We start from the raw sequence: 22,197 nt of genomic DNA on the forward strand, positions 1-22,197 counted from the left end.
TGGCCCAAGTATAGAGATCCAAGCCAGTATGATGGGCCAAGACCCTGTATGATTGGCCAAGCCCTTAAGGATGGCCCAAGTATAAAGGGCCAAGCCAGTATGATCGGCCAAGACCTTGTATGATTGGCCAAGCCCTTAATGATGGCCCAAGTATAGAGATCCAAGCCAGTATGATGGGCCAAGACCTTGTATGATTTGCCAAGCCCTTAATGATGGCCCAAGTAAAAAGGGCCAAGCCAGTATGATGGGCCAAGACCCTGTATGATTGGCCAAGCCCTTAATGATGGCCCAAGTATGAAGATCCAAGCCAGTATGATGGGCCAAGACCTTGTATGATTGGCCAAGCCCTTAATGATGGCCCAAGTATAGAGATCCAAGCCAGTATGATGGGCCAAGACCTTGTATGATTGGCCAAGCCCTTAATGATGGCCCAAGTAAAAAGGGCCAAGCCAGTATGATGGGCCAAGACCCTGTATCATTGGCCAAGCCCTTAATGATGGCCCAAGTAAAAAGGGCCAAGCCAGTATGATGGGCCAAGACCCTGTATGATTGGCCAAGCCCTTAATGATGGCCCAAGTATAGAGATCCAAGCCAGTATGATGGGCCAAGACCTTGTATGATTGGCCAAGCCCTTAATGATGGCCCAAGTATAGAGATCCAAGCCAGTATGATGGGCCAAGACCCTGTATGATTGGCCAAGCCCTTAATGATGGCCCAAGTATGAAGATCCAAGCCAGTATGATGGGCCAAGACCTTGTATGATTGGCCAAGCCCTTAATGATGGCCCAAGTATAGAGATCCAAGCCAGTATGATGGGCCAGGACCCTGTATCATTGGCCAAGCCCTTAATGATGGCCCAAGTATGAAGATCCAAGCCAGTATGATGGGCCAAGACCTTGTATGATTGGCCAAGCCCTTAATGATGGCCCAAGTATAGAGATCCAAGCCAGTATGATGGGCCAAGACCTTGTATGATTGACCAAGCCCTTAATGATGGCCCAAGTATAAAGGGCCAAGCCAGTATGATGGGCCAAGACCTTGTATGATTGACCAAGCCCTTAATGATGGCCCAAGTATAGAGATCCAAGCCAGTATGATGGGGCAAGACCTTGTATGATTGGCCAAGCCCTTAATGATGGCCCAAGTATGAAGGGCCAAGCCAGTATGATGGGCCAAGACCCTGTATGATTGGCCAAGCCCTTAATGATGGCCCAAGTATGAAGATCCAAGCCAGTATGATGGGCCAAGACTTTAGACAAAGTTGTTAACAAACATTTGTTAACATTAATATGTTTGACATACAAAACTGTCACATATTTCTGGGTATAACAAACTATTTCAAAGGTCCAAAATAATCCCTCTTTCAAATATATTCCCACCGGGACATTGCTAGAATATTGCTAAAAGTGGCATAAAACTATACTCACTCACACAAATATATTCAAGTGTGTGTTTCTTTCATTTTTCTGTAACTATTTGCAATAAGTTGATATGAATTCAAGTACCCAGCCAACTCACAATCTCCAGCTGATTTTCAGTTGAAATACCTGTTGTCTATTCACAGACCTCTCAAACGCACATAGTAAATACTGTCCATATATACTATTCACACTTTGATAAGGATCAAATCATCGATTCAACAAAAAACTATAATGTGGGGTCAAATTTGGTTTAAATACCTTAGCTTGTTGTAAGCATGGATCCTAGGTTTCAGTATGTCATTGCATCTTGTGGATCATAAACCTGCTATTGACATGTGTTGTTTATTTGTCAATCACTCGTTCCATGATTTGCAAAATGGTTGATTGGCGCCATGAAAACCATTTTTATGGTTACTCATGTATCAAGTGCATATGGTTAGATTAAAGTGGTTGCTTGCCTAAAGAGGGCTTACCATATTATTATTTATCCAATTTTAAATGGATAGAATTTCAAATTATAAATCTATGTTTAAGTAAAGTTGTGAATTTTTGTGATCCTTAGCAAAGTGTGAGTAGTATATGTTCAGACATAATGATGTGAATATGAAGTAGGGGATTCAGAGTGGTGGGAAGGTCTTGTGAGTAAGAAACTACAGACCTTACCAAAAAGGTTTCGACATTCTTTAGTGATTGCTGGAACAGTGTCATACTGAAAGAATTATTTGATAGAAAATAGATATGTTTCAAAATGATTTGCCAAACAGATTGCAGTTCGTCTCTTGTTACCTGAAGTTTATGCTTCAATAAAGCTCACTAAAGAATGTCTTTAAGCGAGTTTTGAAATATCACAGACTAAACGGATGTTGTGAATCAATAATGTATTTGAAAATCTCGAAGACACACGCTGATACTTTCTGTGTGTTGTATTACATCACCGGGTGGTGGGTAGCCTCATGGTTAAAGCGGTCGCTTGTCGCACTGAAGACCTGGGTTCGATTCCCACATGGGTACAATATATGAAGCCCATTTCTGGTGTCCCCCGCCATGATATTGCTGGAATATTGCTAAAAAAATTTAACTCACTCACTGTTGTTTTTTGTTCATGCCGTGATAAACGCTAAAATTGACACCTGTTATTTATTCTTATAAGTAGGGCGGTTGAATAGCCTAGTGATTAAATCATTCGCTTGTCAAGCTGAAGACCCGGGTTCAATTCCTCACATGGGTACAATGTGTGGAGCCCATTTCTGGTGTCCCCTGCTGTGAAATTGCTGGAATATTGCTAAAGTTGGCGTAAAACCATACTCACTCACTATTCTTATTAGCGTCTTATTAATGTAATTGGATATGAAAACAAAAATATGTACATGAGACCTTTTACAGTACTGTTGTTTATGAAATTGACGCTAAGTCCATTTGCAGGGTTCGCTGGGGCTTAAAAAAGCATGAAATTCGGGCATTTTATCTTAAATTTGTTTCAGGCTTGAAAAGCCTAATTGCCAATTATTTTCCCTGAAAAGGCCCTATATTTAGCAAAATTTGTGAAGTTATGATTTCACAGGAATCTTATGCATTATAAATATACCTTGCAGTGACAGTGGCTCTTAATTAATATCCTTAACGAAGCAAAACTTTCCCAGTGAAGCAATGTAGTTATTTCCTTCCGATAGTCGGTCCACATTTGACCAACCTTGTGTGTATTCCACCACTTATGTGTTTCTACAGTTTCTTAAAATTGTTGATTGGCCTTGAAAGGCCCCTAAAAAGGCCTTATATTTGATAGCTGACAATCTGCACGAGCCCTCATTCAGCAGAGGCTATTTAATGACGGATCTTGAAGCAAAACCCTTACAAGGCCCCACAAACTCAAACAAGGCCTCAGACAGAACTGATCACTGCATTATGCCAGTTCCAGCGTACTGGGTTCCGTTCCGCTCTTCGAACACATTTCCACGACAGCGGAACCTGTGTGCCCGCCACTATTTCCTGTAAGCTCTTGGACGGAGGAGTTCCATTTGTTCCTGTATTTGTTGTCTTGCTAATTAGTGGCTAAAGGTGAACACGTGGGATTAAGAACAGGAAAATTGATTTTTATGGTGAACAATATGATCTGGTATGTGCTGATAGCTATGTTGTTAGTGAAAGTTGCTGGCAAATTCCTTCACGGAATGAAAGGACAGTTTATCTTTTGTCACCTAGGGGATAATGTTAGGTCAAAACAAGAACATCATCTAATTTTCAAAATTATTGATGTACATGTTCATTTCCTACATTTTTTTGCACATTTTAATGTATCTGCCTTTAAATGAAATTGCTCAAAAAATGTTCTGTACATTTGGAAGTTTCTGTCTACATCGTTGATACCTTTAATTTTCAAAATTATTCAAGTACTTGTCCATTTCCTACATTGTTTGGCATATTTTAATGTATGTACCTTTGAATGAAATTGCTCCAAAAAATGTACTGTATATTTGGAAGTTTCTATTTTGTTTCAGTATTTGAACACAATTAGAGATTTGATGCATTATGTCACTCGTGGGAAATCTGAGTTCCATATAATAGAAGTTTTGGTAATCTGTGAAGAAAATGTTTTCATATCTTTGTTGATTTTCACTGTAATTATTTCAACTAAATTTCAAAAATAAGTGTTCATAATTCAGGAATGAAAATAATAAAAATCATATTTTAATAAGTTTAAAATTGGTGTGGAATGAAATTTTCATTTAAAAAATATTTATATATTATTAATGAAGCAACATATTTCCTTTTTGTAAACAAGTAAAATTTATAGCCCTGTCATGTTGTGATGACACGCTGTTTGTTTGTCTGTAAAATACCTGCTCCATATATTGCTACAAAAAGAGCTTGACAATGCTCCAGCCGATCAGGTGTCATTCATGTTTGATGGTATACAATGAGTTCTGTATGACGTTGGGAGAATATGGAAGCCACATGCTGTTTCATATGTTCGTCAAATGAAGGTGGAGCTCTGTTCACAAAGTACCACCCTATTCTTGTCATGAGAAATGGGGCGGTGGGGGGTGGGGTAGCCTAGTGGTTACAGCATTGGCTCATCACACCGAAGACCAGGGTTCGATTCCCTACATGAAGCAATGTGTGAAGCCCATTTCTTGCGTCACCCGGGGCGATGGGGTAGCCTAGTGGTTAAAGTTCTCTCATCACTTCCCGAAGACCCGGGTTCGATTCCCCACATGGGTACAATGTGTGAAGCCCATTTCTGGTGTCCCCTGCGTGATATTGCTGGAATAATGCTAACAGCGGCGTAAAACCATACTCACTCACTGTCATGAGAAATAGTTGTACAAGGATGTAGTATGTTATCAGCAACTCAGAGAATATAGGCACTAGAAGGTTAAATTTCAGAATGAGAAATCAAGAGTTTATTGTACATAAACAAACATTTTGGACATGGTACGAAAGTTGCGCATTAATATGTGGCAAATATTCACAACATTATTGCATGACAATATGAAAATATTGAGTCAACAAAACCCTTTCCATAAATTGTATTTGTAGCATTTCAAGTTGTATTTGAAATGTATGCCAGTGTTGATTTGCAAGATAACGATATCTGATTGTTATTATTACACAGATATATATATCGGGTTCAGTTTTATCAGGTTGGTTGTAAAGTCTGGCATTAAAAAGAGTGGTAACTATTTTTAAAGGTGGTTTTGTCGATATGACCGGGATCACCAGTTTACAAGGCAATTATGGATTATTTGTCTTTTCACTATAGAACTAAATATTCTATTTGTGAGGAAATTTATAATTTAAGTAAGAATTTTATTTTAGGAAATGCAGTTGAAGTTTATAGATGAAATTTGAATTTATCAGATTTAAATTTGGTGGACTCTGAATTTAGAAAGGAGTCCATGGTATGAAATGCTGTGAAATTTGAAGAATGGAGGAAGTATTATATGAGATGTAATGGAGAATATGTTTTTGTGTATTTAAGTTGATTACTACTTTAAATATTGTATACAAGTTTTCCATCATAAGTTTTCATCATGACTTCTTCCTGGATTGTCAGTGAACTTCCCACTTATTTATTTGTGAACAATTTGTAAAGGAATAAAATTTAAAAATTGTTTTAAAAAAAGTTTACTTATCCAATAAGAATTTATCAGAAGACATGTTATGAGGTTTATGGTGAGAAATGAGGTTATTGTATGAAAACAAAGTTTATCAAAGGAGAATGGACTGGAACAGATGCCATGCTGTCAAGGTCGTTAAGAGTTTATCAGATGAAATGTGTCGGAAGTTAATGAATAGATTAATCAGATTGAACGTGGTAGAACATACAGGAATGTAACCATGCTCCCCTATCTACCAGTACCAAAGTGTTGGACAAGGTGTTGATGAGGAGAAATAGAAGGCTTTTCTCTGATTGTCTTGTTTGTGGAATTAATGTGTTTTTTAAGGGAGAATAATTATGAAAATAGTGGGCACAGGGAAGAATCATGTCTCAGAGTCCATCTTGCGTGCCGTTGGGTAGCGGAGACTTATTATGCACTTGACTCGAGCAAGGCAATGTCAGTCGTTGTAGAAGGGCTGGCGGGCAATATCAGTATTTTATGTGCGATTGATTCTCCCATTACGGTGTGCAGTGGCCCGTTTCTTCACATGTCAGCCGGCCACAATTGACTAATTCATCTCGCAGAAATTGCAGCCCAAATCCACCACGAGGTTGCGGAAACCAAGGTTCGCTAAATTGCACCGTGGTTCAGCCTTGAGCTTATCTATCTTGAAAAGGTCTCCCGAGCATGCATCGTTTGCATCCTCCTTAGAATTTATAGAAAGGGTCTGGGAGCCTTTCATGACATGATTGCAGATTTGTCACGATCGGACTGCTGCTTCACCTAGTAGCTGCAGTTGTTTTTCCTCCATGACGAAAAAGGATAGAGGTATTTCATGCTTGTCTGCAGGCACTGGGCTAGCGTTAATTATCTGACGAGAATTTATGGAACCTGCGTGGTTGGCTGAAAGCCGTGCTAGACGACAATGCGTCCATGGAATTGCATCTGCAGGGAATCTATAGAATTTTACTTCGCAGATGAATTGTCACAGTCCGTTTTTAAGCAATAAAGAATGATGAAAAAAATAGAGAGAAACGGTATTCTAGACGGTTGCATGGGGTTGGTCATGATATTGAAAAGATCGCGAAAACACTAATGACGCAGCAGAGATTCGCATAATAGCCTGGTGTTTCCAAGCCGCTGGTTTTTCACGCCTGGCCGCTTCTGAAATGCCTCCTGCTTATTTCGCACAGCAGCTCATGCGGAACATGATGCCATTCGGTAACACTCTTATTTTAGTCCCGGCTAGCTCAGTCCCTGAGCTGAGATAGAGAGACGAGTTGTATTCACAAATACTCTGTCAAGCCAAAGAGGCAACCTACAGATACCATTGGAGAAAATAAGTGGAGAATTTGTGGTGTACCATTTAGACTGAGTGGAGATTGTGGCTCACTGACATACAGGAATTTGATAGAGAACAGCAGACGATTGTTTTTTCACTGATAGCCTGCTTTCGTCTGTGTCAAGGAAATTAGAACAGTAAAATCCAGACTACGTTGCAATGTCAGCTGGAAGGTAGCTGATCTGGACCTTGCACCGATTATTTCTGTGAAGCGGAACACAGGTCAAGTGAGATAGTAAGGTAGGCTGTTTGACTGTGTAAACAATCCACTCTCCACCCTCTCAGCCAGCTGCCAGGAAGCTGCCTCACCCAGAGTTAACTCCCTTGGTGGTTGTCGTCTGCTCGGCAATTTCAGTGAATTTATTGTACTGGTGTTGAGGGAGAGTGGTGTAAGTGAATCAATTTGGGGAAAACTATCCATTTTCGATTGTAAGTCAGATTAATTTAAAAGTTTATTATTCATTTCAGTTCGTGCATGTTTCAGCTGTTGTTTTCATTTCGATTTTGTTGTCTTTTGAGAAGTTGATTAGATTCAGAAATATTAAAAAAAAAAAAAAGATAAACGTTAAGTGACAGTTTGGGACAGGTTTTATTTGAAGCATTGTAAGCAGTTGAAGTTTAATTCTCCAAAATGAATGAATAGAAATATAAGTGACATGAATGGAAATTAACCTGAGATATAATCAGAAATGACAAATATTGTGTCATTTTGTACAAAAATATTTCATGATTAATGTTTTTTGGTCAAATGGAAAAGTCTACAGATTAATATTGAATCGAAGTAAAGGATGTTGAAAATTCTGGAGATCAGTGTGTTGAAAATTCTGGAGATGGGTGTGGTTAGATTTCTGGTTCCCCCTCCCCTCCCCTCCTCCTTCTAAACCTGGAACAGGATGTGTTTATCCAGTGTGCTGGAGTATTGTAGTGTGAACAGTTATCCCATACACTGCCTACATGTTAAACAGCGTGTCACCCTGTCTCTAGCATGAATCAGTGCATGACAGCAGTCATTGTATTTCAATCTTTAGTGTATGTTTAACATTTAAACAGAACAGGATAGTGCTGTTGGAAGTGCAGGTTATGCTGTGGTTAATCTGTACAGAATGTGTTGGTTGTGGGATGGGGGGAAGGGGTGTAGGGTAGGGGTGGTAGACAGGGTTTCGCTGAGAGGAAGGCTTACATTGTTGTCCAATGATTAGCTCAAGACGAGGAAGCGGTGATTAAGGATCTGCTACAAGGAAGTTAATTGTTACATTACTTGGTTTGCTATTTTATTGTGGACTAACCTCAAGTCACTCAAATAAAAATATTTCACAATTGGTTTGTGAAATTGTCCTTTAAAAAATAACATGGAGGTATATAGGAATCTCATTTTCATAAACTGAGCAAATCTATACTTGCGGCTTGCTCACTGAGCAAATCTATACTCTCACTGGAAATAAGTTTCATTGCTCACTCACTGGCTCTTCTCTCATTATTTTGTACTCAAACTGCTTACTCACTCACTCACTCACTCACTCACTCACTCACTCGAGAAACTAACCAATCCATCTTTATACAGTGGCTTGCCTGCTGTCAACTTCTCTAAGAGAGGTATTGTCATTCATTAACCATTCACTGAGCCATTGTAGTGATCTAATATATAACATATCTATATATGGTATACAATATTTACTTTAAACATGTTAAACAGTGGGAAAATGTTATCTGTTCCAAAGTATGAATAATTCATGAATGGTGAATATGGTAAATTACTTTTGTGTTCATTGGTTAACAACCCATTGTATACAATATACACTGAAATATATCTCTGAGTGAATAAGGAAGTTGTTATAACCCTTGGTATATATTTAATTAATTGCATATCATTCTTAATTGATTTTACTGGCATGTAACCCATTACATACAGCAAAAAATGCTTTACAGGTTTGAATTACCTAATGATATAAACCGCATTATGTACAGCAATACATGCTATGTTGGTAAAAATCATCTAATGATGTATAACTCATTAAATAGAGCAGTAAATGATGTATAACTCTGTATGGTTTAATTAATGGCATATAATATATTGTATATAGCAAACAATGATACATAATGCTATGATCTGATAAATCATATATTATATTAATTGTATGTAATAATGTATTAGTTAATGGTATATAACAAACAGGGACATGGTACTCACAAACAATGGTACATAATGCTGTGATCTGATAAATCATATGTTATATTAATTGTATGTAATAATGTATTAGTTAATGGTATATAACAAACAGGGACATGGTACTCACAAACAATGGTACATAATGCTGTGATCTGATAAATCATATATTATATTAATTGTATGTAATAATGTATTAGTTAATGGTATATAACAAACAGGGACATGGTACTCACAAACAATGGTACATAATGCTGTGATCTGATAAATCATATATTATATTAATTGTATGTAATAATGTATTAGTTAATGGTATATAACTAACAGGGACATGGTACTCACAAACAATGGTACATAATGCTGTGATCTGATAAATCATATGTTATATTAATTGTATGTAATAATGTATTAGTTAATGGTATATAACAAACAGGGACATGGTACTCACAAACAATGGTACATAATGCTATGATCTGATAAATCATATATTATATTAATTGTATGTAATAATGTATTAGTTAATGGTATATAACAAACAGGGACATGGTACTCACAAACAATGGTACATAATGCTGTGATCTGATAAATCATATATTATATTAATTGTATGTAATAATGTATTAGTTAATGGTATATAACAAACAGGGACATGGTACTCACAAACAATGGTGCATAATGCTGTGATCTGATAAATCATATGTTATATTAATTGTATGTAATAATGTATTAGTTAATGGTATATAACAAACAGGGACATGGTACTCACAAACAATGGTACATAATGCTATGATCTGATAAATCATATATTATATTAATTGTATGTAATAATGTATTAGTTAATGGTATATAACAAACAGGGACATGGTACTCACAAACAATGGTACATAATGCTGTGATCTGATAAATCATATATTATATTAATTGTATGTAATAATGTATTAGTTAATGGTATATAACAAACAGGGACATGGTACTCACAAACAATGGTGCATAATGCTGTGATCTGATAAATCATATGTTATATTAATTGTATGTAATAATGTATTAGTTAATGGTATATAACAAACAGGGACATGGTACTCACAAACAATGGTGCATAATGCTATGATCTGATAAATCATATGTTATATTAATGGCATGTATTAATTAATGATATATAACCCGTATATTTTTTAATTATGGTACATACCTCTGTGGTATAATTATTGTCATATATCCACTGAAATTCACTGAAATATGCAAAAAGTCAGTCCATTTTGTGTGAAACATGACACCACAATGGCCTGTTTTCACAGATTCTGCGGACCCTGTAAACTTAATAGACAACAGATTAGCATTTAATCCTCTACAAGATGGACATATTTAAACACAATGGCTGATGTGCCCTGACACAGCGTGCATGTAATCTTGACCCCCTTCCATGGTTCTCTCGCTAACAGAGGCTCCTGCATTGTGTAGGGTATGTTTATCCATGCCTTAACCCTTCGCACGACCAAATGTTAGGCGTCCCGCCTGACTGGCTATTCTTAATCATTCAGGCTGATAGTCACAGATCCTTGTTTTGCCCCAGAACAGAATTAGCCGTGGCCAGAGCAGGGAGTCCTTGGTGGATGGAATATAAATTTTGTTCATTTTTCACCCATTCTGGATGTATTACAATGAAGGGAGTGAGATAAGATATTGTGTGTGGTAATACCAGTGTGAACCGTGAAACAAGGACAACCCTGGATGAACTGACTGACTCAACCGCTGTCGCTGGTGGAGTTGGGTAAGTATGTGGATAAACCGTCTGTGTTGCGTATTCCCCAGTTCCTAGTGTTTTTCCCAGAGGTATATCATGGCTGGGGTTGTGTATATCAGTGTGTATAGCCCAGCCACCGTGTCAATGCCAGGCTACAAGGAGATGATTTCTTCCATGTGACCCCCAAGCTCGGTACAGGGTCTGTGTCTACAGCCAACCTATTTCCTAAACAAATGTGGGTCTTTGAACCACTGAAGGTGTAGTCCATTTTGTAAAGTGTCGAAGTTGAGTCTCCTGTCTAAATGGTATTGATGGCTGGAGTAAGTGATGATGGGGAGAAGAAAGAGGTGTTGTCAAGGTGACCAGAGTATGTGATGCTTGGGAGGGAGTTATTTGTGGGTGGGGAAAGTCGAGGAGTGAGTAATGACCTGAAATGTAAAACCATTATTTATAAAAATTACTTGTATTTTTTAAATAAATAAGTTGTCAGTGTTGGTTTGGGTTTATTTGTTGGTTGATGTTTTTAAAGAAGCATTTAAAATATTTTTTCACAAATGCATAGTTGATTGGAACATACTTTTTGTAAAGAATGTTTCGGTCACACACTTGCATGCAGAAATAACTAAAATTGTTACCTTTTGCTAAATGCATCTTCACAAGAGTGAATTTAAAATTAACTTCAACCTCTTTGTCTCCATTATATTGTATCATGGAAAGGAGATGTACTAACAGGTAGTGATTTTAAGGAATTCAATTGAAATGGAGTAGTAAGTGTGATGAAAGAGCAGGAAATCAAGTGAGGAAGTCAATGGGTCCTTGGCATGACTAATAGGGAAAAGTAGAGTGAAAGGGGGCCCCTTAGATTCATATACTTCAGAAGCAGGATTCCACCCTACTTAATTTCTTAATTTAATATCAAAAATAATAATATGCCATAGAGGACGATATGGGACAATGATGTTGCAATACTTCAAGTCAGCTTTTGACATTTTAAAATTCTTGTCACCAAATACCGGAGTTGCATGGCAGACAAGTTATGGACAGGCCGGAGGGACTGGTGCATGGCAGGTTGGAGGGAAGGTCAGGTGGAGGGAGATGTGAATGGCAGGGTCAGGTATTGGGCTGGGTGGAGGAAGGGTCGGTTATTGATCTGGGTGGAGGAAGTGTTGGGTATTGGTCTGGGTGGAGGAAGGCTCGGGTATTGGGCTGGGTGGAGGAATGCTCGGGTATCGGGCTGGGTGGAAGAAGGGTCGGGTATTGGGCTGGGTGGAGGAAGAGTCAGGTATTGGGCTGGGTGGAGGAAGGGTCGGGTATTGGGCTGGGTGGAGGAAGGGTCAGGTATTGGGCTGGGTGGATGCAGGGTCAGGTATTGGGCTAGGTGGAGGAAGGGTCGGGTATTGGGCTGGGTGGAGGAAGGGTCGGGTATTGGGCTGGGTGGAGGAAGGGTCGGGTATTGGGTTGGGTGGAGGAAGGGTCGGGTATTGGGCTGGGTGGAGGAAGGGTCGGGTATTGGGCTGGGTGGAGGAAGGGTCGGGTGTAAGGTGATGAAGATGCAGGATGGGAGAGAGAATGTCAGGGGACTGTATTTGTTTCCAAAAATTTGAAGGTTGTTTTTCTTCATACAATCTGGATGTATTACATTCAGTGATGTCAGTGACGATTAATTAGACTTTGTTTCTGATGGGTAAGAAAACGGACATGCCAGACTAACATGACTGGTATGTAGGTCAGAGTGGTGGTTTACATAGGCAATTAATTTTGAGCAGGTCATAATGAATTCACTGTGGATGGATGTGCTCTTTCACTTAAAAGGTCAGGTTTGAATAGTTAAAGCAGTGTTGAGAGTATTGTTTCGCTCATGCAAGAATGATCCTGATGGTTTTTGCTTCCTCAGATGTGTTATTGATGATATTCCTCTAAAGAGAACAAAGTCGACACAAAATGTCAGTAAGTGAATGATATTTGATGCTGCTGCTGCAAGCTGCAGTATTTGTTCAGACTAGACAAACATGTGATCAACAGCATGAGCAAACATCACTGCTTGTGTGGTATAATGACATGCTCCGTTCAGTCACTATGCTGCAGCACCAGATCAAAACTTGAATTAAATCATACTTGATTTAAATATATCTTATTCATGAGCATATTCAAGTCCATGAATGGATTGGCCAACAAGCTCCTCTGCGCTTCTTTGAGTAAGTTAGTGAGTATGGTTTAACGCTGCTTTTAGCAATATACCAGCAATATCACGGCGGGGGGACACCAGAAATGGGCTTTACACATTGTACTCATGTGTGGAATCGAACCCGGGTCTTCGGCGTGATACCAGTGAACATCAGTGTCAGGCTCGCTGACTTGGTTGACACATGTCATCGGTTCCCAATTGCGCAGATCGATGCTCATGCTGTTGATCACTGGATTGTCAGGTGCAGACTCGATTATTTACAGACTGCTGCCATATAGCTGGAATATTGCTGAGTGCAGCGTCAAACTAAGCTCACTCACTCACTCTTCGGTGTGACGAGCCTATGGTTTAATCATAAGGCTCATTTGACGGCTGCTCCCAGAATCTTAACTCTTACTTCTGGGCCAGTCTTTTAAGATCTATTCTGAACCAGGTCACCATATTTTTGGATGGGTAAATGTTTTTCTATGTTGTCCACTTTTATTGTGCGGACTTGTCTCCCTTAGTTATGCCAGGATCTACTAATCATAGGTTTGAATCCATGGTTTTGATGATATTTTTGACTTGTGGGAAATATTTACAGCCTTTATCACTTTAGGATTTCCTCCTTGGTTAGGTTGTCATGATAAAACTGATACTGGGTTCAGAGCAGCGTTACACCTCAGTTCACCCTATCAGTTCCGACTCAGCGAGGAAGTTTGATGGTGTCGTGTAACCGTCAAAATGTCACAGCAGTTGTAAAAAGATTCGACAAATACAAACACTGATTTCTGACAGCATCAATAAAGGTTTAGGTAACAGAATGGAATGGTGTCGAAATCAATGATTTCCCACCTTTTGTGATCAGCCAAATTAAACATACATGTCATATTGGGGAATTATTAATGTTCGGATTGTGTATGTTGTGAGGTTTAAGTGACATGCCGATGCTTGAAACAGTCTGCTCTGAATGCATCAGTGATCAGGTGTGCAGCTCTGTTGCAGTGATCAGGTGTGCAAAGCTTGCAGGCTGCAGTGTGCACCCAACACTGTGTGCATCCAGCTTTGCAGAGTTGATAAATATTACATAATATTTGGTGGTTGCTCTTTGTGAACAGATAGAATTTGGGTCAAGGATTGGATAGGTTGGGTAACTGCATTTTGGCTTCTGCTGTCATGGTTTGCAGAATGTTTATGGTTCGCTGAGCTGTTTGTTTTGGTTTGGGGCCTGGTTTTGGTTGTATTGATGCTTGTTTGTCTGTTCATATTTTCACTGCTGACCTCAAATAAGGTGCATTTTATCTCCTCTCAATTATTTAAACTCAATCCCACTTGACCAAAGAACATTAACAAACAAGTAAGAGTTATGTCCCCTGAACTATTAAAGACGTCCAGCTTCCTATGCCACAGTGAACAAGTATTTGAATCAACTGATGATGTGGAAAAGGGATGTCTTTTGCTTTTTCGCCACTACCCCAACAGTGTGTGAAACAGAGCCATTCATTCACTCACCAAGGGTTGGGTGGTGGGGTAGCCAAGGGGTTAAAGCATTTGCTCCTCACGCCGAAGACCTGGGTTTGATTCCCCGCATGGGTACAATGTGTGAAGCCCATTTCTGGTGTGCCTTGTTGTGATATTGCTGGAATATTGCTAAAAGCAGTGAAAAACTAAACTCACTCACTCACTCTGCCTCCTACCCTTTTACCTCTACCCTGACTATACTTCCACCACAGACACACATGCATACCCATCCCTACCTACCCGTACCCTTACCACACTCGCTCGACACCCCATCCAACCCCGCCCCGACCTCATGTTTTTACTTCACCTCCCTCCCAACACATTCACACCTGCCACCCAGCCTTCCCACCCCTTCCTAAGTGTTGGCAATATCAGCTGTTTCCCCAGATAAAGGGAGACAGGTGTGTGCTCGTCAGGCTTTGTTCTGTCCAGGTAGGCAGATAATAATAATCTTGGGGGTGGAGGTGGCATACCATGTAACAGCCCAAATTGGGTTTATTCTCTGGCTGGGATAATTAGGACATTATTAAAAACAGTGATTGCACAATTTGACTCCATATGGTCAAACAATAGCAATAAGTTAAACAAGATGCAGATGACACAGATTTATCTTGGATTCCAAACCATGTGCCCTAGGCAGGCAAACAGGGAAATATTGTTATCATCTTCAAAACTGAGATTTTAAACCTCTTATTTCCTAAACTTAGGTAGTTTAGAATGAATTATATCATTTGATAAAGTGCATAACATAATACGAAGCATTGGTTTAAACATATTTATTTTCAGAAGTGGAACCAGATTGGTAAACAAGCAGTATGTTGCCTATCTGAATACTGCTCCGCGATACAAATACGGTATGAATGTAACAATTACGAAGCATTAAAGTCTCTTTCTTAACTTCATGGTTATCAGATTGTACAATTTACTCTCCGAGTACATAAAATCAGATATAACTAAAACAGATTGAACGGGGAAGTATTTAAGTCCGGTTTACTGACATTTGCCGGAGACATGGTACAGGATGTCAGCATCTCAACATGTCTACATAAATCCCTGAGTCAGTGTTAATATGCAAGTTTGTGAGGAGGCGAAGCTGGGATGCATTTGTTTAGCATCATTTACTTCTCAAAAGAAGCCGAAGAACATATGTTTTTTAATGAGTACTTATATGGCTATAATGGGATATAATTTGAAAATAATTTTATTTATTTAACTGCTGGAGAAAATAATTATAAGAAAATAATTTAACGTTTTATGCAAAAGATATAATTGGATTGAGTCCATTGTGAAAAAATGTATTCTTTGGTTTAATGGTAAATATTGATGAAAGCAAACTGTGGTGAAGAGAAGCAGACTCAAACAGGGATTGTATGACCGCAATGGATTGAATAATTTATGCATTGGAAGGACCTTTGACCTGACTGCCCTGCTGGCTGATCCAGACATTGGCCAGCGTTGTAATCATGATTTAAGTCTAAGGCCAGCCTTATATTGGTTCGCGCTTCATGGAATTTGATGACTTGTTAGGTGAATAGGCTGATGGAAAAAAATGGAAAGGTCAGTTCATACTCAATAATCATTTGGAAATGTTATTTGTGTGATAGGCATAATTGCTTTTGATGATTTTGAAATTAAGAAGGAATAAAATGGTTAAAGAAAAATGCAAGTCAGACTGTTGGTTGTTTCAGTAAATTTTGTTTCAGGATCGAGGATGCTTGCTCACTCACTCTCTCACTCACTCACTCACTCACTCACTCACTCACTCACTCACTCACTCACTCACTCACTCACTCACTCACTCACTCACTCACTCACTCACTCACTCACTCACTCACTCACTCACTCACTCACTCACTCACTCATTCACTCACTCACTGGTGGGACAGCCTAGTGGTTAAAACATTTGCTCATCACGTCAAACACCCGGGTTCCATTACCCACACGGGTACAATGTATGAAGCACATTTCTGGTGTCCCCCCCCTCCCCGCCAATATTGATAAAAGCAGAGTAAAATCTAACTCACTCACTTGCGTCACACTCTGGTGCATCACACTCACTCACTCATATGCATCGTACTCATTTGAGCACACATACACTCATTTGAATATTGCTGCGTTAAACAGCACACACTGAGTTGTGAGCTTCACAGTTTAAATCAGGTTGTTGAGTCCTAGCGCTATGATCGCTTTGTGGAACACGACCTGTCTGAAGTAAACAGCTGGATGTGGTGTAGTAGTTTACTGTATACAGACATGACTCATGTGTTGCAGGAGCTGGCTAGGTACATGCTTGAATTGTTGCATTATTTGCTGATAACTGGAGTGTATGTAGTTTTAGTCCTCAGCAGTTTCTAACCTACAGCACACCAGTCTAAGACTGATCCAATCTTGCCCAAGCAGACTAAGATATCTTCTTATATTCAAAAACATGCATGGGCTGTTTCCTAAGGTAATAGATAAGTCTTATTGCAAGAAGGGGGAATTGGGGTAACACAGTGGTTAAAGCGTTCGCTTGGCACACTGAAGGCCCAGATTTGATTCCCCACATGGGTACAATGTGTGAGCCCATCAGAGCTCCAGATAAGATTTAGCTCATGTGGGTACTGTACCCACTGTATTTTTTTGGAGTGGGTGTTATGAATGTTGAGTGGGTATTTCATTTTCCGTTACCCACTGCTTTCAAATATGTGCGTATTTCAGTCATTTTACTCACCCAAGTATTATGTCATTGAGTAAGTTTACTAAGCAGGTATGTTCTGCCTTATGTCATACCTAATCAAAACCAACTTAAATATAATGGAAATTATTTCATAAAAAAATCACTTATCCTTTACTGACAGTACAACACTTGTCCTATACTAACAGTACAACTTGATAGCAATCAATGCCTTTTTCATTACGCAAGCGAATTTTATATATATATTCCGTACGCATTTGTTTTAAACGTTTTGCGTATCTAACATTTTAAATGCGTAATTGGTACGCAACAATTATTTTTCAATGCGTAATTCTATGCGTATTTTACCCGGATACACAGCTTATCTGGGTCTCTGGCCCAATTCTGGCATCCCTGCCATGATATTGCTGGAATATTGATAAAAGCGGCGTAAAACCATACTCACTCACTATTGCAAGAAGTGGCTATAAGGAAGTGATGTCATATTTTGAATTCCATGTGCCTGGAGAGAGGAATGTCATTCATGTCACACTGAAAGACGTTAAAATATGATGCTTTTTTGTTACTGTGCCTTCTGCCTGGCATTGAGGAAATAACACCATGCCTGGTCAGCTCTGAGTCAGAATTTTGTTTCTGTGTGTAAACTGGGGCATAGTATCTTGGTGGGAAGCACTATAAAACCATCTGTGGACAGACTGTTACAAGTAGATGCACATGCACACGCACATGGCAGTAAAGGTGCAGTCAGGAGCGTGACGTTAACTCTTTTTCATCTAATCTAACCTTATATATCTAATTTTGTGATGAAATTAGAAAATACTTCAAGTGAAAGAACCATATATGTTGTCATTATTGAGTGTCAAGTCAAAAATTTTAATAATCTTTTACACAATTTTTAAAGCTTTTTGTCAATAAAATTTGTTGAAAGAATGCAACTAAGCATTTCAAGGTCATGGATCAGTTAAACAATCTGTGCAAAAAACACTCATAGCTGGTGCTGCATGTGTTCAGGGTTAGCTTGCTACAATGCTCTGCTCTGTGACAGGCTCATATGGACATAGACTAACACCCAGTCTCTGAATATATTTTTATTTGACAGAAACAATTCCTTTTTTTAAAATTGAAAGAACCTGAGTAAATCTAGACTGGCTTCATTTTGGGCTTTAGCATTACAGAAAGGGCTGGGCGGAAGTCGAAATAATGCGGTTCAGGGACTGTGAAACAGACCAGTATGGACCTAGTGGTAGGGGCAGCAGTTTCAACATTGTCTTGTGTGGGTGTAATGACCAACTGGACTGAAGCAGGTGCCATTTCCACATGGCTTGGTTTGTCAGCTGCTCGGAGCTGATTGATCTCAATTAGTGGTGCCAGAACACCTTTGTCCTGCGGGACTGACCTTGTTCCATGCATGATGGTCGTGTGTTAGCTGATTAGAGGACATGGGTTAAGTTGAATTAAGCCTGTGTCCATCTTGGTGAGTGTTGACCTCATTGAGGAGGCCACAAAATGGAGGGTACATGTAAAACAGTGAAAACAAGAAATGGGCATAAAAATCTTGCCATGTTCAAACTTGCCTGTTGTACAAATAAGGAAGTTGAAATTTTCAAAAGACAGAAAACAAGTACAAAACCTATGTTCAGCTTGTTGCAATGAAGAGAGGGTTGACCTCAAATTGGAGGCCTCAAAATTGAGGTATTAAGGTAAAGGTGAAGACATTGACAGATATCAATGGCACATTTCTCCCGATCTGTGTTGTTCATGTGGTCATCATTTCAAAATACTGATGATGTTCTTAAATGTACATTTTTTACAAATTTGCAATTCCCTCGTCACGCTGAGGACCCGGGTTCGTTTCCCTTACATGGGTACAATGTGTGAAGCCCATTTCTTGTGTTCCCCTGCCGTCATATTCCTGGAATATTGCTAAAAGCAGTGTAAAACTAAACTCATTCACTCATGAACCATGTCTTTTTTTAACAGTTAGGCAAAATATTAAATTCTCAAAAGAAATGTGACTGAGCGCATTCAATGAATTTAGGCCAACAATTTTGAAAAGCAGCTGAATTAAAAGGCATCAGCTTGTAAAGTTTTAGTAACCTAAAAAAGATATTGTCAATGTTCAAGTCATATTTTGGACAGAGTTTATGCTTTGAATAAGACAAATGATTCAGTTTAACTCATAGAAACAGTACCAGGGACCATGTTTACTCATGGAATATTTTCAGATCAATCACTTTGAGGAGTCTTTTTATTTTGTACTTCTGATCATCTTTATGACTGCAGACATTTGTACCTTTTATCAAGGCCACGTCCAGCATCAATTTAACACTCTTTTATTCATTTCCCTGAACATTTTCCATCTTTTATTTTATACTTAATGATATTGTCATGTTCAAGTAGGATCTTTTAATGTGGAAATGATTGTAAAACAGGTACTCAGTTTATACACAGAATTTATCGACTGTTGCATTGAATATCAGTGTCCATCTTTAAATAGTCCACCCTAGAGCTAGTTGTACAACAAATATGGTCTATTATCCTGGAGGTAGTTGTACAACAAATAGGGTCCATTATCCTGAAGCTAGTTGTACAACAAATGGCACCTGATACAGGAAGCCAGTGGTCAAATACACACAAAAACTGCTTAATTTGCAAGGAGTGGGTTTATCACCCTTGTTGAATGTGATTAAGTGGTGAGAGATCCCCAACAAAGAGACAACTTGATTTAATGATGTAAGTGGACTTTGGCCATAATAGATAACACAGAGAGGAGGAGGGGACAATGGGCGGGGCCGTTAAGTGCTAACGAGAGTGGACAAGGCCAGGTGTAGTGGACATGCTTGACTGAGCAGGAAGAAAGACAGGTGCCCTTTGGTGTAAGAAGGGCGCCTTGAAGTCAAGAGGGATCACTTGAGGCGAGCATGGGGGGCAGGGAGGGTAGGCAAGAGGGGGTAGATCAGAAAGGATGACATAGACTGGGGGCATTTGTAGTTAGGTGGGTAAGATGGGTGTTCCTTGGAAGGTCGCAAGTAAAATCGCTAGAATCAGATTTGAATGTTTATCATCAATATATGAGCGGCAAATCGTGAATCAAGCTGTCAAAATCATATCTGACCGTACTCACTACTTAAATTCAGAATACAACCTCCTCCCTTCAGGCCGCCGCTACGAAGTTGCAATTGTGAAAACTAAGTGAGCCCGTACATCCTTTATTCCAAGTACCACATCTCTCTTAAACAAATGTGAAGATACCTAAATCAAAGAATTTATGTAAATATGTTTGGTATCTCTCTAATGTGTCAGTAGCTCTGCTGAGGTAACACAAATTCCTGAAAAGGCATTAAAGTATTATTCTATTCTATTCTATTTTATTCTAAGATTTGGGGATCAGTGTGATAACGATGTGATGGGTAATATTTTGTGTTGAGATGGAAGAAGTGTTGTTGGAGGATGTGGTCTGATTTGTATTTCTGTGCATGCAGGTATCAGATGTTTTGTTTGTTTTACTCCTCTGAATATGTTTTAATGTTCCCTGTGTTTTGTTGTGAATAGCTGCAAAATAGCTGATACAGCACTCACTCACTCACTGGAAATAAGTGTCATATAGGACTGCAGCCCTGGGGAATCATTGCACAGTGACCTTTCTTCTACATTATTTTGTAGTGATGGCCCACTTGTCAAAATCAGTGTGCACTCACTCACTCACTCACTCACTCACTCACTCACTCACTCACTCAAGAATAGTTTGAGTTTATACTGTATAATGAAAGATGTTGTTCACACTTAGAGTTATTGAACACATATTGTTATGAGGTGAGGGAGAACTGTGTTAAAAAGTCTGTTGTAAAGATGAACTTGAACATCAATTTTTGTTTTGTTCGAGGAAGTTTTTTCCCAAAAGTTGAATGTATTCATTCCCGATCATAGCAATATACAGAGAAAAATCAAAATCCTTGGTACAGTTTAGCATCTATTGAATTTATCGTTTCAAGTCTAATTAGCACAGTTGTTTCTTTGGCTTGGGAAGCATTTGTGTTTGAATGTGAATTTGTTTCTCGTTAATATTTGATAATCATTTCATAATTGGCTGTAAGACCAGACGAAGGCTCAAGAACCTCTCCAGGATTCATGTTATAACATTATCGGTGGCCCGTGTTGAAACAGGGAGAACTGAATCAGTTAAAAAATGACACAGGAGTCATGGCAAGACAGAGTCATCCTGTGTGTGCCTGGTGGTCACACAATAGCAACTGTCGAAGGTGTTGGAAATCAATAGTGAGACATAAAGCAAGAATCTATCTCGATGTTCTGTAGATAAACACAATTGTAAAATATGCAGTACCGATGATTGCAAAAAAGTATAGCGAGCATTGTTCAGGTGCGACAATTATTGCATTTCTGTAGTGGGCAGATCAATTATTTCGTCCGTTAGGAAGCAGAGTCTTTTCGGGGTCAGCGAAGTGAAACTGCGAACTCAGTCTATGTTAAAACAAGTCTGTTTGCACAGTCGTTCAACAGAGGATGCCTCGCTCAGTGTATTTTCGTTTACGTGGAAACAAGAAAAAGCTTTGTTTGTCTAGTGGGCCAAAACAAATGAGGGAATCGCACATCCTTGCCCATTCACACTTGAGCGATTGTGCGATTTTCTGCCATTGTCAAAGGAAGTATGTAGAATCTAGGATGGGTTTATGGTTCTATGGGCGTACAGTGATTGCAACCTGTGGTTTAATCTCAGCTGAGTCACCATACAGTTTATCATAATTTGGATTGTAAGTACATGGCAATTTTATACATCAAATTTACAGCTGAATGTACCAGAATATAAATTATTGGAAGTGAATTTCACAGTTCAGGTAGATTTGAATCACTGACAGTAAATTGTCTGAAAATAAATTTTAGCGTTGATATTTCTTGAAACAGTTGTCTCCCTTTCCGATATGGCGGTATTGCTGTATTGAAGCACGATCATTAATTTCTCAAGCTATCAGCTTACGTCTGGACGTTTACCATTATAAATGTCATCATCTTTATTCCTCTGTGCATAATACGTGAACAGGTAGTACTAGT

The 22,197-nt window shown here is 39.0% G+C and overlaps 1 protein-coding gene across 1 annotated transcript in view; it reads left to right on the forward strand.

Moving 5' to 3' along the window:
* The window catches only part of LOC124287047, a 77,287-nt gene that overhangs the window by 35,958 nt on the left and 19,132 nt on the right, over window positions 1-22,197 (forward strand).

Source organism: Haliotis rubra, unplaced genomic scaffold, assembly GCF_003918875.1.
Source record: "Haliotis rubra isolate DU_JTF1 unplaced genomic scaffold, ASM391887v1 Scf4, whole genome shotgun sequence".
Lineage (NCBI taxonomy): Eukaryota > Metazoa > Mollusca > Gastropoda > Lepetellida > Haliotidae > Haliotis > Haliotis rubra.